Raw genomic sequence first — 15,114 nt, 5'->3', positions numbered from 1 at the left:
CTCAGAAACTGTTTGTGGTCCAGGTGAAAACCCAGGAGCAGAGGACTGAAGCTGGATCCAGGGTCACCCAGCTGCACTATCAAGCCTTGCTGTCCCTGGAGGCTGTCCAGCTGCTGACCCAGCCCCTACCACCTGCCTTTGTAGGTACAGGAACCAAAGCAGCGAAAACAGTCCTTATTACGCAGAACCCTTAGATGCCCTCCAAACCATGCAGTTCATCTTGGCTGTAGGGCACAGCAAGCCAGAAGGAAGCCATCTTGGAGGGGTGGGGAGGAATTATCCAGGAAAGCTCGGTGCCTGGTTCTTGCACCTGTCCTGGACACACCTGGGGGGCTGAGGAACAAGGGGATGGGGGAAAAATGCTCTATCACAATAAGCCATAGGATCTATATGTCTTTTATCTGCCTCCATGTTCCTTTGTGGCAAGTATGATTCACTCTGGGTGAAAGGATTCCTTTGGAAAAAATTACTCAATTACTACATGGCTCAACTGTAATTACGCTGAAAGATGAGGGAAAAAATTCAGGCAGTGGGCCAAGCCTGTGGCTTAAAGCTCTCCTTGTCTTGCATATTTGTCTCTAAATCACAAGATGCTCTGTGATTTCCTTAAGAGGCCCAGAACTGAAACTCACTGAAACACTTTCTTCTTCCCTTTCTATGAGGCCCATCAGTTCCCCCTCTGCTGAGGACATGATAGTCCCCATCCATCTTACCCCTGTCAAGCACGACCCCAGAGGCTGTCATTCCTGGGTATTTCCAGTTGGTTCCATCAATGCCAGCAGAACTAGCAGGGAGACCCTCCTGCCTGCTGGAGCTGCGGAGGGCATGGACAGCCTGCAGCCTTTGGCCAGGTCACGGATCACCCCACTGTGACTGGAGTAAAGGCCAAAGTGGGCTTCTCTGCTCTGACATGCCCGCTCCCTCTTTCCGCTTCTGGAAATCTGCCTCAGGGTTCAGCCCTTGAGCCTGATCCCTTCCATGTGGTGTGGGATTAGGAGAAGTGCTCCATACCAGCAGGAGAAAAAGTAACAAGAGCCAGCTTCCCTCTGCTCAGGCTGTATGTATGATTAAATCAATTCCTTTCAAATTCAAGATTTTGTGAGACCAAACCCTTGCAAAGGACCCAAACATCTCTCCAAGGAGATGATCTGCTGCTGGAGCCATGATCTAGCAGGTTGCAGGGGCTGGACTAGGAGGGACTGTTCTCTTGCAAGAAATGTTGGACAGGGAAGGGAAATGTGTAGATACTTGCTCACTTAGAGCTGGAGATGGGGGAAGCCATTTAAAAGGTCAGGGGTAGATTCTGTTTTTCCTGAAGCATTTCTGGCAGCTGAGCACTGTAACCCAGCCTTAGCAGCTACCAGCTTCTTGAGTCATACCTGTCCAGGGACCTTCCTCCAAATGCTGCTGGGAAGATTAGAGACCAGCTCACAGATAACAGCTGATAATGAGTGAAGGGATACCATCCCAGAGGAGGCACTGGAAGGGCTATTCAGACTTGAGTCTACCTTAGGCAGCCTGTGTTTGTCTGATGGAGGTTCAGGTGTCTCCATTGGCTTTCAGGGAGCCTTGAATTAAATGACATTAGCACAACAGGCCAATACCACAGGCAAGGAGGCCATGGAGTTTCCCATTGACTGTAGGCCACGAGCTACCTCCATCAGTACAATGCCATGTCTCCCTTCCCACCTCTGGATTGGCCACCATGATGAGGTGACAAAATCTAAAGCTCCAGGACCAGCGTCCTCACAAGGTATGGCTGAATTCAGGGCAGGGAGAGTCCCTGCTCACCCTGATGAGACACCAGACAGAGATGGTGTCCCCAACTGCACTGACACCTGCTCCACCACACTGAAGATGCAGAGGTGCTTGCCCATTATTTTAAGGAGCAATGTGTTATAGAAAGAGCCACTGTGGGTTGAGAAGGGCAGAGCCAGGCTGACTAGAGCTGGCAAACTTCACCTTCTGTCACCTCATTCCTTATCAGTGTGCAGTGGGTCAGCCAGCTAGGGCATGTGCCAGCAGATTATCAGCCCATCCAATCTGCAAAGGATGGAGATGAGGAAGATGAGGACAGATCACAGCAGACCTTGGTGGCATAGGCTTATCCTGCTGTGTGGGAACTCAACAGTGGGATAGGTCACTTTTCCTCCACCCCTCCAGCCAGGCTATTCCTCACTAGGAGAGCTCTCCTGCATCACATGGGAAATCCTTACTTTGTATTAGAGGGAGAGCCATTGATCTGCATCGTGCATGGGGAAGCAAAAGACCTTCTTTGCCTGAGCCAAAGGGAGTGACTGGACCTGATGCTGTTGCTGCAAACAGTGCCTGTGGCCATGCCAAACTCTTGGCCAGAGGGAGCCGCAAGTGTGGAGAAGGGAGTAATGTCTGTGGGATACTACTTCAGCAGTGCCTTATCTCTGGTTATGAGGGTGAGGCAGGTGGTGTTTGCATTTGCACCTGCTTTCTCCAAACTGGGATTGTGTGTTCTGGACAGGACAGGACCAGGAGATGGGGGTGTAGAAGACCCAGCTGCCATGACAGGGGCAGACCAAATTCACAGCCAGCACATGTGTGCAAGGACAGAAATCACAGCAAAGACCCCACCAAGCATGTCCTATGCCAGGGGTTAGGCATCCCACTCAGGGCCTGACCCTGGGCACCTCCACTGTGGCCCATGCTTCAGAGACAGCCTGGCTCCTGGGAGCAACTTGCTGTCCTCTTGCTAGCCTTTCCTTGCATAATGTCCCTATCTGTTCACTCCTCCTTGGAAAGTGCAAATTGCCCTTGTATGGTGAGCAATTCCCAGACAGTCTTTCAGGAACTGCTGCTGCCTTTGGGGCCTGAGCTCCTCCCCCAACGCTGGCTGTGACCCATCATTCTTGTAGAAGGGACTGGACCATCCCCATGTGTAGCTAGGGCTGCCCATGGTCTTCTTTGTAGATCTTCTTCCAGGGACTCCGCCTTCTTCCTGCACTCTCCTTGACACCCAAAGAGCCTGTGCTGATCTCTCTATGCTGAGATGGCATGATTTCTTGAGCTCCAAGCCTTCTTCATGGACATCCCCACCCCCCCAACCTCCAAGCTTAGGTGAAAGAGGGATTGCTAAGGGTGAGTTTCATTACTGTGAGTAGCTTTGATTTCGGGCGTGCCTTCTGGTCTAGCTGATAGGCACTGGTGTGCCTCAGAATACCCAGACTGGTCCTTCATGCTGAGGGCTGGAGTCCAGCTACTGCAAGTTGTGGGGTTGAGTTGAACTGCTGGGCTGAGCTGTTGAGTGGCTCTAACCAAGGTGGTTTGGCAGCTGCCAAAGAAATAGCCCAGTCAGGCAAGTGTCTGAAGCAAAAGAGAGAAGATCTACCTCCAAATCTGCTTGTGAGGGATGCAACAATAGACAGGGCATCCCAAGTCATGACCTTGGAGGACTGGGAAAGGGCCTGTCTGAAAAGCCCGTGGACTACGTGACCAAAATCCACCTGTATACATTACTCTCCAGCTGGCAAAAGCCTGTTTCAGCTGCAATTACTCCTTCAGTGATTTGCAACATCTTTCCACTGGGAGACCGTCTTTGTACCTGTTCAGCCACTTTGTGTTATGTGGGCTGTGGTATTTTAAATTCAGGATTAGGTGCACTAAACACAAGTTTATTATCTCATGGACACAGAGCCTCACATCAGGAATAAGCCACATGAGCTTTGCCTGCTGAAATATTTCCAACCACATCCAGTTTCCTGGATTAGGAGCTGTCTGTGAGTCTCTGGCTCCTGCTGACTCCAGAATCTGTGCTTTCATTAAATCAGTATGGAAATGTGTTCCCCAGTGGTGAAGATAATCCTGCAAATGTTATCAAAGGGTACCTGGACAAGGTGATTTATCTGGGCGAGCCTGAAGTTACAGCTTGGGTAAGCGGGAATGACTCCTGCTCACGCTAATGACACTGGGATGTGTTAGACACACCTCAAAGCGCATCCCAGGAGCTCCTCAAAACTGTGCTCCCCACCTCCTCACCAGCACCTCTGGCTGCTCACATTGGGCTCTATCTCACCTCTGGGCTGTAAACCCTCCCAGGCACACCTGGTGGGCCTTACAGCAGTTAGCGGGGAAGGCAGTGCTCCTGGTCTGCCAGTCAGGGTGGTATCGCTGCGGATCCGGTATGGGCACAGTACCCTGGCTGGGAGGGCAGGGAGGGAGCCAGGTGCTGGGTTGCAGCCACAGGCAGCATGGATCAGCCTGTGTCAGCCCGGGGAGATGGTTGGCCCAAGATGTTCAAGTGCCCTTCTAGCATGAGAGAGCAGCGAGAAGCCACCCACTGATCTGGGTTAGCTCCTCCACCTGGGGAATAGGCAGAAGGACTCCATGCCTGACGGTGCTAGAAATACTGACAGCACAGCAAAAAAGCGCCAGGCCTTCGATTAACTTGGACGTGAAGGATCCTGACTGCGAGTCGAGCACTGGAGTTAGCAGATCTTTAATCCCAGCCAGGCGGTGACTGGTCAGGAAGGCTTCAGGCCATTTGCATTTCGGTTTAAGGGCACTTGGCCCAGGGCAGCACAGCCAAGGCAAATGAAAGAGGGGTGGCCTGATGCTTTAGGAAAGCACATTCTTGGTTTTGACACAGAGAGGTTGCTCTCAATGAGGCAGCCCGGACTGGGTGGTTGCTGCACCTAGAATATTTCCAAGAGCTGCAAATGCAGGTTAAGAAAAGTGTTGCAGCAGGTTGAGCAATCACTGCTGAGCCAGAGGGGGACAGCAGACTCGGGAGAGCTAGAGGGTGAATGGCGTAAGGCTTAAGTTTTCCTGTAGACAAAGTACAATTAGGGACCTTGTACAACCCTGCCACACAGTTTGAAACTGATACTATTATTCTCATGTAAAGAAAAAGAGAAATCAACTTCTGACCAGTGGCATAAATTTCCAATTTTCTTTAAATAAAACAAGTTGAAAAGAAAGAAAGGAAAAGGTAGAAGTGAAAATGAGTTGTGGTGCAGCATGCGTTGTTCAGGCTGTGCAGGCACTGCAGGCAAGGCTTCAAACTGAACCTTTAAGAAATGACATGTTTTGAAAGCAGAGCTACAAGCTCAGCAAATGCTGACCATAGAGGGGAAAACATTGCCAACAGTTGTCTGGATGTTGGCTAATGATTTCAGGAGGGCCTGCAACATAAGCCCAGTACAAGGTCTGCAGGAAAGGGAATATTGTACGACACTAAGGAATATTCCTCGGCTGCTGGTTAGTGCTAGGAACTCAAGGGCAAGGAAATGCAGCTCCATGCAGGAGGGTCAGATGTTTCAGCATTGATGTGCCAGAGTGGGAGAGCTGCAGGCTATCGACTGACTGTGGCCACCAGCTCTGCACTGCTGTAATACCCAAATCCTTGCAGTGCCTTAGAAACCTGCCATTTATTGGGCCTATTTCAAGCCTAGAAACGACCTGCTGAGACATATTCCATGTCTTGGGTTATTGTCTGTTAAAGTGACTTTTGAGATGTGCTGGGCAGAGGTTTCTTTGCTGTACTTAATATGCAAACTGTAAGTGGACGCTGTGTTTGAACATGTTACAGCAACCCAGATGCGGGTTTCAGCTCTCCCAAGAGACAGTGCTCAGGAGAACTATGTTCATGGAATACAGGCACGTTCTCCTGCAACAGCCTTGAGACTGAAACTCAGCTGCATGCCATTTTTCAGCAAGTGATGTGTGTAAAAACCAGTGTAGAATGATAACACTGAAGAAAAGGATTGCCTTGAAAAGGCTTTGCTAGCAGAAATGACAAGGAAGCCTGAAAACACCCTTTTTTTGTGCATGCAAAGTGGTACCTAGGGTGTGGGCTGTGATATTAGTCTCAACACAGAGAAAACGGCATCAGAGCTGCTTGGAAGGTGAAGCCGGCAGGGAGCCTGAAGCATGTCATGTTTTTCTCACTGAGACGTACCCTGTGTGGACCATTGCATCTGCTTTGGCGAACACGTTTGTCTGCAGCCAGCCCATGAGCCAGCATTAGGGGCGCATCTTGTGCTTGGAGAGCCTCCAAAGCACATAGGACTACAAGGCATCAGCACAGCTGAGCTGAAGCCAAGGCAGGCAAAAGGTCAGCTTGGTCTTTCTGAGGGGCAACAGGTCCCCACCAGGCAGCAAGAGCTGGAGAAAAGAGAATTGCCTTGGGCAGACATGTGGGTGGCACAGCTTGTCATTCTCCAGCGGGGATGCACCCTCCTGGCAGCGGCAGCACCCCAAAGTCAGCGCAGCCCAGGACTCTCCTCTACTGCTTGACCAGGGACCCCCACAATCCCCCAAAACTCCTTCAGGGGTTTCAGTAGCATGTGCCATCCCTCACTTGGTACCCCAAAGAGTTAGGTGGTACTGAGCCCTGTTAGGCAGCTGCTGCCTGGCACCCTACAGCCAGCTGGAACAATTAGCCTCTCACTAGTAAGCTGTCTGTTATCTGCCAGGATCAGCTGCTGAAATGGGAGGGTGTTTCGGCAGGGCTTGGCAACCTCCCTTCCCCGAGGCTTGTACTATTTGGGGAGCGAAGGCGAAGGGCACTCCTCTCCGATACAATCGCAGTTTAGAAAGTGCAGTGAAAATGCAGTGGAAAGCACTGGGATGTGTCATCCCCTGCAACACTGTTGGTTCTCACTCCTTTGCAGGGGGGCTCAGGCACCCTCTGGGGCTGGTGGGCACAGGCGCATCATTGCTGTGGTGTGGCTGTGTTGCTCTTTTGGGAGTTTTTGAGGCGGATCTCTGCAAGGAAGCCCTTTGCAGAGCCATGTCTACCTCTGCCAACAAACGTGTCCATCCATCATCATGTCCCACACAAGAGCTCGCTATTCCTCACGCTTCTCCAGCTCCCTCTGCTCCCTGGGCAGAGAGCAGGCACTGAAGCACCCCACTGACACCAAAGCTGGGCTTTGCCTGCTTTGCAGGGCAAAAGAGGGAAGTGTTGGCCTTGGGCACTCAGCCAGTCCAGGTGTCAACTGTCCACATCTCATGGCAAAAGATAGAATACACACTTGGGATCTCCTTGGTTCTCTCCTCCAGATCGGAGCTCGGGCAGGTTCACAACAGCAGCTGGTGAGGTGGTAATTTCATCAGGAGCACAAACTCATGCTCCCCCAGCACTGGTGGCACAGATGTACCCTCCCTCTCTCCTGCCTTGTGCTGCAGGGTTGGGCTCCTCAGCCTTTCCCAAACAAAGGACCATCTCATTTTTCTGGGAGAAATCCAAGGATCAGCTCACATCCCAGCAGAACTGGGTGGTTTGGGAGAAGGGAGGGAAGCATGTCGATGCACTCAGCACCAAAATAAACAATGTGGCTTTTGTTCTATTTGTAGTCTTGCTCTTGTGATGGACATTGAGGCTAAGCACTGACAAATTCTGACTTTGGCTGGAGGGGTAGATCTTGACATGCCAACTGACTGCCTGGCCATGTGCATGAGTGGGGTGCTTTTTTGTGGGACAGCTTTGAGGATTGTATGAAGCATTTTTGGCCCATGGACTACTGGCTGGCAGACATTTTTGTAGGGAGTAGGGTCACAGATGGGGCAAGGGGTTGATTAGACATAATATCAGCTTCTGCTTAGCTTCTTCACAGCAGGATCTTGGGGGAAAAGGGATGGGCATTCACTTGCAGTATCCATGCACCAGTGATTTGGTGGCAAGTTCTCCTCGCATGAGCATGAGACCTGCTCTTCTCCCACAGCACAGAAGGTAAGGGAGAGTCCATCAGCCAGCCAGGTATCTTTGGATGTACCCTCTGTACCCTATAGGTAGCCAGTCTGTCGGGCAGGTCCATGCTGTCTGTTCAGCCCACGGCATGTTCACAAGATACACTGAGGCCAAAGGCCACTGGCAGGAGGCTCAGCCCTTACACTCTGGGGTGCTGATCCCTGAGACTTCCCCAGAGCTGGGAAATGCATTAATGTGTTTAGCTTCTCTCTTGGCAGAAGCAAAGTAAATGACTGCAAGGGAGTGCAGCCCAGAAGCGGAGGGCAGAAGGCACTGCCTGAGGATGGGGGAAGGCACTGGGCACATCTCTGTGGACATGACAAGACAGAGGCATCAAGGAGCAGAAGTGGGACACCTGTGAAGCTCCCTCCTGGGCAGAGGGGCATTTATCACTTCCCCTTGGCTCCAGCTACTGACAACGGTTACCCAACAGGGTTACTAAACCTGCCTGACTTCCCCTCCCACCCCAGACCTCAGGCTGGTGACATTTCAGAGATCACATCGACATGGTTCATGTGGTGTCCCCTGCACCCCTGGCTCCAGAGGGTTTGTTCATGCCTGTTTACCCTCACTCTGGATGTCCACGGCCTTAAGTCCTACAGTCTAAGAGTTTTCTTGTGCAGGGTGGATTATCTTCAAAAACCCCAGACATCTGAGAAGTACGGGCCTCCAGGCCCTCGGGCATTTGCTCCAGAAGCAGTCGACAGCCAGGATGTGTCATTTCCATTCCCACCAAAGCAAAGAGGGAAAACCAGGGAGGTTCTCCTGGCTTCTGCCCTGGCTAAATTTAGTCAGCCAGGTTCAAGCTGTAATATAATGCACCTCCTCCCATTCAAAGGGAAGATGGGGAGATGAGAGTAGTTCTCAGGTCAAGCCCATGATAAGGAGGTAACCTTAGAGGGAAAGCAACGTCCCTACAGGGTCTGCAGTTGTATAAACTTGCCCTGAGTGGGACAGACCCTTTGCAGGACACAACCCTAACCCAAGCTCTGGGCTAGGCATCCCCCAACATGGGCAAGGTTTCACTGGCTCTGCTGCCTGAGAGCTCCTGGAAGAAGCAACCCAAGGGCCACTGCTGGGTGCAGATGTTGGGTTGGAGCGGCATGAGCTTGGTGCTGGGCAGCCCCAAGAGAAGGCCACTTCTTTAGAGCTCAGTTTTGGCATCCCATGGTGTGTATGCCAACCCAGGGGCACATGGAGAGGTCCAGAAATGGGGGCCTCCCTGCACACTCCTTGTCAACTGCCAAGCTAGTGTCTGTTTGGGGTAAGAGTTGTCAGGAAGGGAAGTCTCCCTGGGCAAGCAGCATCAGTTGTGATTTTCCTGGAGAGAAACGAGCAGGGGGCAAAAGCCCCAGCCCTCCCAAAATGCACCCCTTCTTAACAATAGCACTGTCAGCAAGGACTTGTGCTGCATGGCAGGGCTCCCCATGGCCCTCAGGGATGTATCTAACCCCTGATGAGACGCAGAGAGACATGCCATTCTGACAGTCCTTCCCGCTTTGGAAACAAAGGCGTTTGTCTCTCTTTGTGGTGATCTTTTTATTTGGGGGAAAGAGAAGAAAAAATAGCAGAGAGCAGAACAGGGCCTTGCCCCACGTTGTGCTTTATTGGGCTGCCCTGGGGGTGCAAGCTCAGCTTTGTGGGCAGGGAAGGTTTTACCTGCTGAACAAGTCGAAGAGGACCTGCACCCATGAACAGGGATGAGCAGCTCAGGAGGCAAAGCAGTGGCTGGGAGAAGGACCCATTGGGGCTGATGGGGCAGGGCAGCTGGGGGTCAGCTCTACAAGTGGACAGGACCTCTTTTCCAGCTGTGAAGGTTTGACTCCAAGGAGGGTGGCAAAAAACAGAAGCCACCTGCCAAAGACTGCGAAGGCACTCACCCTTCCCACTAATAATAAGAGGTTACCTCACTTGGCCCAGGTGCCCACCACACCTTCCCTAGGGGTTGGTCCCCTCTCCAAATGGCCCAGCCAGTCTCTTGGCTTGGATGCCACAGAGGAAACAGGGCTGCTGCTCCCCCTCTCCTCTTCCTCCTTCTGCAGTGCTGAAGGCTGTGGTGGGAGAACTGCCCACCTCACTGTGCTCAACACTCCCAGCTGGTGGGTGAAGGTACTCCTGAACTTGCTCGACAGGTAAAACCTTCCCTCCCTGTGAAGTTTCTCCCCTCATTTATGACTGCCTGCCTCTGAGCCAAGGATGACTTTTTGGCAGCTCCAGGAGTGGGCCTGGCTGGGAGCGGAGCACTGTGTTTCTCTGGGATGTTATTACTTGCTTCATTTCTCAGGGTATCTCAGTTGGCCTTCCTTCACACTCTCCATTGCTTCATTGCTATCCACTCTCTTCCTTCCCTCAGCCCTGCATGGACCCCATCCACAGCAGGAAAACCACAGATGGCACCCGGCACCTTCCAGAAATCTCTCTGGCTGAAACACCCCCTACTGAGCTTTGCTACAACCTCCACATAGACTGAGCTATGCAGCATCCTTGTGATGTAGCTGGTGGGTTGGGGAGGAGATGGGCGGCTTGTGCAGGACCTCTGCTGCTGCTGTGGTCCCATCTCGTTCTGCTCTCTGGCTGTGCTGGGAGCCTGTCACACCAGTGCCAACACTATCTCTTGCTGGGCAGTGAGGCTGAGCCTCCCATCCTGGTGCTGGGCCACCTAGCTACATGTCCTGGGCTACCTGTTCCCTGTCCCTCTGCCTTGGGATTACTGCTTGCCTGCAGGGACCCCTCAGGGCAAAGGAGCATGTTGACATACCTGGGCCCAGGCGGGATCATCCAAGGAGCACCATCGAGGACAGTGTGTCTGTCCTTGCTGCTCAGACCCTCCAAGCACAGCCCTGGAGATGAACCAGAGAGAAAGGAGCAGAGACGCCAGGACTGATTTTCATCTCCAGATGTCTGGGGCAGCCCTCTGGCAGGTCAGGGTACTGTGCTAAAGGGATCTGGTCTCACCAAACACCAACCTTCATCTCTTCTTGTGTTGTGCATTGTCCATCACTCTGAGGCTTCCTGAAAGACACCTCCTCGAGTTCCCAAGACCAGCAGGGAAGCCCTGTGAGCTTCCAGTAGCCTGGACTGAGAGGATCTTTAGGTACTGCAAGCTGTTAAAGGATTCACAAAGGTACAAGAAGGCAAGAGGATGGGAACTGACAGCAGCCATTGTTGCTTTGGGGCAACTCTGTCCTTTGGGTACCGCAAACCTGTTGCTCCTGGGCCCTACATGTATTGTGGCCTGAGCAAGGTCAGGATCCGTGCTGGCACTGGTTCACTCAGTGCAATGGGGTTGGAAAGAGTGGCTTCAGAATTGTCAAGCCCTTGGCCAGGGGGAGAGGCAGGCCAGGTCTCTGCAATCACTTGGTTATGCTGGATGGAGCTGCATGGAGCTGTGAGGTGCTAGAGGATCAGCTGTCAGGTATCTCCCACCATCTGCTCCCACAGCTCCCCTGGCCTCTTGGGCACATAAAGGAATTTGGGATGAAGGCTAGAAGGTGGGCTGCCATGCCTATAAGGCTGCTAGCTGTCATGTGAAGGAGATGGCTTGCAGAAAGACTTTATCTCCCCAAAGAGCGATGACTAACGCTGGGAAGGCAACAGAGCCCATGTTTTTTGACAGAGGAATGGGGGACAAAAGGAAGTGTCATTTAGCCTGGGAGAAAAAGGTCAGTGGAAGATGGGGATGAAACCTTGCCCCCAGGCCTCCTCCTTCCAAACTAATAATAAACCCCTAGTCAAGCAAGGGTAGATCCAAACTGCCGCCATACAGCTCTGCAGTGAATCGCAGGGCCCTGGGCCAGCTGGAGCAGCCCTGCCAGGGGAAACCTAAACCCTCTACACACATACCCAGGGTTGTTGCAGTTTGGCTCAGGCCAGCCTCAAAAATGCCAGGCTCAACCTTCTTGAAAGCAGGCAATGTAAGTGAAGAGCATGACTGACCAAAGCTGGTGGGCTGCAGCTATCTGGGGACGCTCTCGAGAACTGGCCCTGAATTCTAACCAGCTCCCCACTGAGTCGCCATTTCCCCTTTGGAAACATGACGATCTCCTGCTGCAGAAAGGTCAGGCTGTGCCTGCCACATGGCTGCGTCTCAGTTCAGTTATGGAACAGATGGTTTTACCCCTCAGAGTGAAACCAAGACGCTGGGCTCTGTGCTGCTCTTCCCAGAAGTAGAAGTGGGTGAGGATGCTCGGCTGTGTTGTGATTTGGCTGTCCCTCTTGCAGGCAGGAGGGTGGCCGCTGGCTCAGAGTGATACTCCCCATGGGGAAATGGGATGCTTTCCGAGAAAGGCAGGCTGTCAGCCAGCAGTGTGCCAGCAGCACCCTCTGGGTAGGGGTGAGAGCTGCTGGAGATGGGGTGGCCCAGTTTGCTGGGCATGTGCTCACCCTTTTCAGGGGATACTCGAAAATGGTTCAGAAAAGTTGGCTTCTTTGGGTTTTTTGGCCTGGCACGGGTCTGCCCAATGCCGACCCCTGTGTGTTTGCAGGGCCTCTCTTGCTGTCCTGAGTGCCCAGGGAAGGGCGTCTCAGCCCAGCCCTGCAGAGCCTCAGCACTGTGCCAGGGTGTGGGTACCTGCAGTGGGCAGGGAAGGATGAATCCTGGGGGAAGGTGGAAAGCAGAACATGCACTATGGTTCACAGCCAAGCTTGTCTTTTTCTTTTTAACTTTCTGGAAGTGCTTCTAAAGACGAGATACTCTTTGGTCCCTCCAAGAGACTGAAACATGAAATGCAATGCTTTCCTTTCTTACTTTCTTTTTTAATGCAGTGTTGTTCAGTCTTCTGGGTTGTGTGAGCACGCTTCGGGGAACACCATGAAATCCACTAAGGAGAATCACCCAGCGCTGTAATACCATGGAACAGCAGAGCTGATGGGAATGAAGGGTGAGGCATGTGGGACAAGAGGCAGAGGCAGAGTTGGCCTGGCCAGAGCGAGACAGGATAGTGGGTGAGCAAGCAGTGGCTTGGGGATGAGAATGGGGATCCTGAGGCCTCTCAAAGCATCTCCTCCCTGGGGGACATACCATACTGCTCTGGTCCTGCCTTCACTGAGCTGGGGAAGAGTATGCTCAGGGTATGCCAACACCCACCACTCCTTTTCGGTAGCCACAACACCCTCCCCAGCTCTGGCTCCCCCCATCACCTGCCAGAGCGGTTTCGAGTGGATGTTTTGCAGAGTGCTGTCACACTGGCCATTATCACAGCAAAACTGGGTGGCTGGAGGAAGCCCTACCTCTCCACAGCACCTCACAAAGGTGGCTCTCCAGGCTCCCACTGCTGGTAACATCTCACTGCCAAACCAACTTTGGGTCGATCCAGTCCCTAGCCTCCTCCGTCTGCAACCAGGACAAGCACCAACAGGCCTCAGGTCCCCAGCATGCCTTCGACCAGCTGGTGTGTTTCAGCTCTGCCTGCAGAGGAGCTGAGAGCTCCCTCTCCACATTGCACCAGGGTGTCAAACCTGACTTTGCTGTTGGCCATGCCTGCGGGCCATCTGACCACAACCCTGGGTCTCCTGGGTCTGGGTTGGCTGGGCACACTATTATGGCAACCTCGCTGGCGTGGCGGCTGCCCCACTCCAGCTGAGCGTCTGTGGTGTCCTCCTGTTGAAACATCACCCCTCGAGGGCAAACCAGCTGGGCACCAGCAAATGAGCTGGGTGAAGGTGAGGGCTGCCATTACAACAGCTACGCTGCGTACGTGCAGCTTCCCAGCATCGTGCAACCACATTCCCAGGTGCTTTCCTTCCCTCCACCTGTCCAGGGCTGTGTAGCTGCAGAGAAGGGGCACTGCCTGGCTGTGCTGTGAAATCTGGCTGCTCACCCAGCCTGGATCAATAACTGCCCTCCACGTGGGTCTGGAAACGGGCACTGCATGTGGATTTGGGATTGCTGCACCCCTTGGAAGGGGTTGTAGATGGCTTATTGCAGATGTCCCTTTTTCCCATACTGCTGCTCCAGACTTCAGGTCCAATTCATAGAGATTTAGGCACTTGAAACTGCTTCTTTACAGCAGAGCCTGAACAACTTAAGGCCTCTTTCACTTTGGCATGGATCGGCAAAACAATGTGCCTGTAGGCCTGGAAAATAGAAAATGTGATTCCTGTGGTGGTGCAGCCAATAGAGCAGTGAGTAACTCAGTGAGCAGGGTGTCTGGTGTTCATCAAGGGATGATGAGGAACTGTGTAAGACAACTTAGGGAGGGTGATGTGCAGACTGGAAAACATACATCTATAACACTGAAACTAGATGGAGGGCATGGTCCTGCTAAGAGCAACTGGAAGTGTGACAGAAGATGCCAAGCAACAGCGTGGTGCAGCCCAAAACAGAAGGAGCTGATTAAGTGCGCACAAAAGGGAGCTGTGACTTGGCTGCAGACTGTAGGGCTGTCAGCCACATTGTGCGCTGTTTGCTCTCCGGGACACAGCCTTTGCTTGCCAACGACCAGGCTTTCCTGAGCAGAGACGCTAGCGTGACCAAGCCGCTGCTGACTAGAGCTGTGGGGGGAAGTGAGGATGAGCTGTGATGAGAAACAGCTCTGGAGCGGAGAGCTGCAGCTGCAGCGTGGCTGACTGCGCCCAGGGTGCCAGCAGTAGGTAGGGGCCCTGCAGTGTCAACAACAGCCAATGAAAGAAGCTGACGCCTGAAGAACAGCCAAAACTGTCTGTGGTTATAAATCTGGCTTTTCAGCCCTCAGGAAGGGGGCTTGTTCAACCACTTGGAGGAACACAAGTTTTGAATGTGTGAAGGGACAGGACTCCACACTCTTTTCCCAGCCAGCTTCCATTTATCAACCCATATTTCTGTGGATGTCACCCCAGACCGTACCATCCCCCTTTCCAACCTTCAGCTGTTTGCCCCTGCCTGGCATGGCCTCCTCTCTCATGGTGAAAGCATTCCTGTTGCCAAGCATCAGACCAATGTGAAAATAACTGAGTTTTCTGCAGGCAGCACCAGTTTACCTTGGATTTGCAGAACCATGGAGTAACTCTGACATGGAACTTCCCGCTCCTTCCCTTCTACTGAGATGGACAGACAGACAGGAGGCTCAGGCAACAGCAAAAGTGAGGTCTGCTGGAAAACAATTTCAGTTGCACTTCTTTCTATACAGTTGCAGTTTTTCCTCTTATCATGCCTAGTAATAAGACCTCTAGGTATCACCCAGCTGTGTGTTAAAGGATTAACAACTTGTCTTGGTGGGGTGAGTGGTGATGGGGATTCACAGCTCACACTCCATTTGTACAAGGATCTGACAGGCAACAGAACCCATGGTAGTTGCAATAGAAAGGAAAAAGGAAAGAGAAAATTTGACATGAATATTATGAAATGAAAGAGAAATCTGGTGTCAATTTGCCCCAGCTGGCATAATGGGAACAACAAGGCAGAAGCCTCTTAC

The sequence above is a fragment of the Strix aluco genome, chromosome 5, assembly GCF_031877795.1.
Source record: "Strix aluco isolate bStrAlu1 chromosome 5, bStrAlu1.hap1, whole genome shotgun sequence".
Lineage (NCBI taxonomy): Eukaryota > Metazoa > Chordata > Aves > Strigiformes > Strigidae > Strix > Strix aluco.
Note: the sequence above shows the minus strand (reverse complement) of the source record.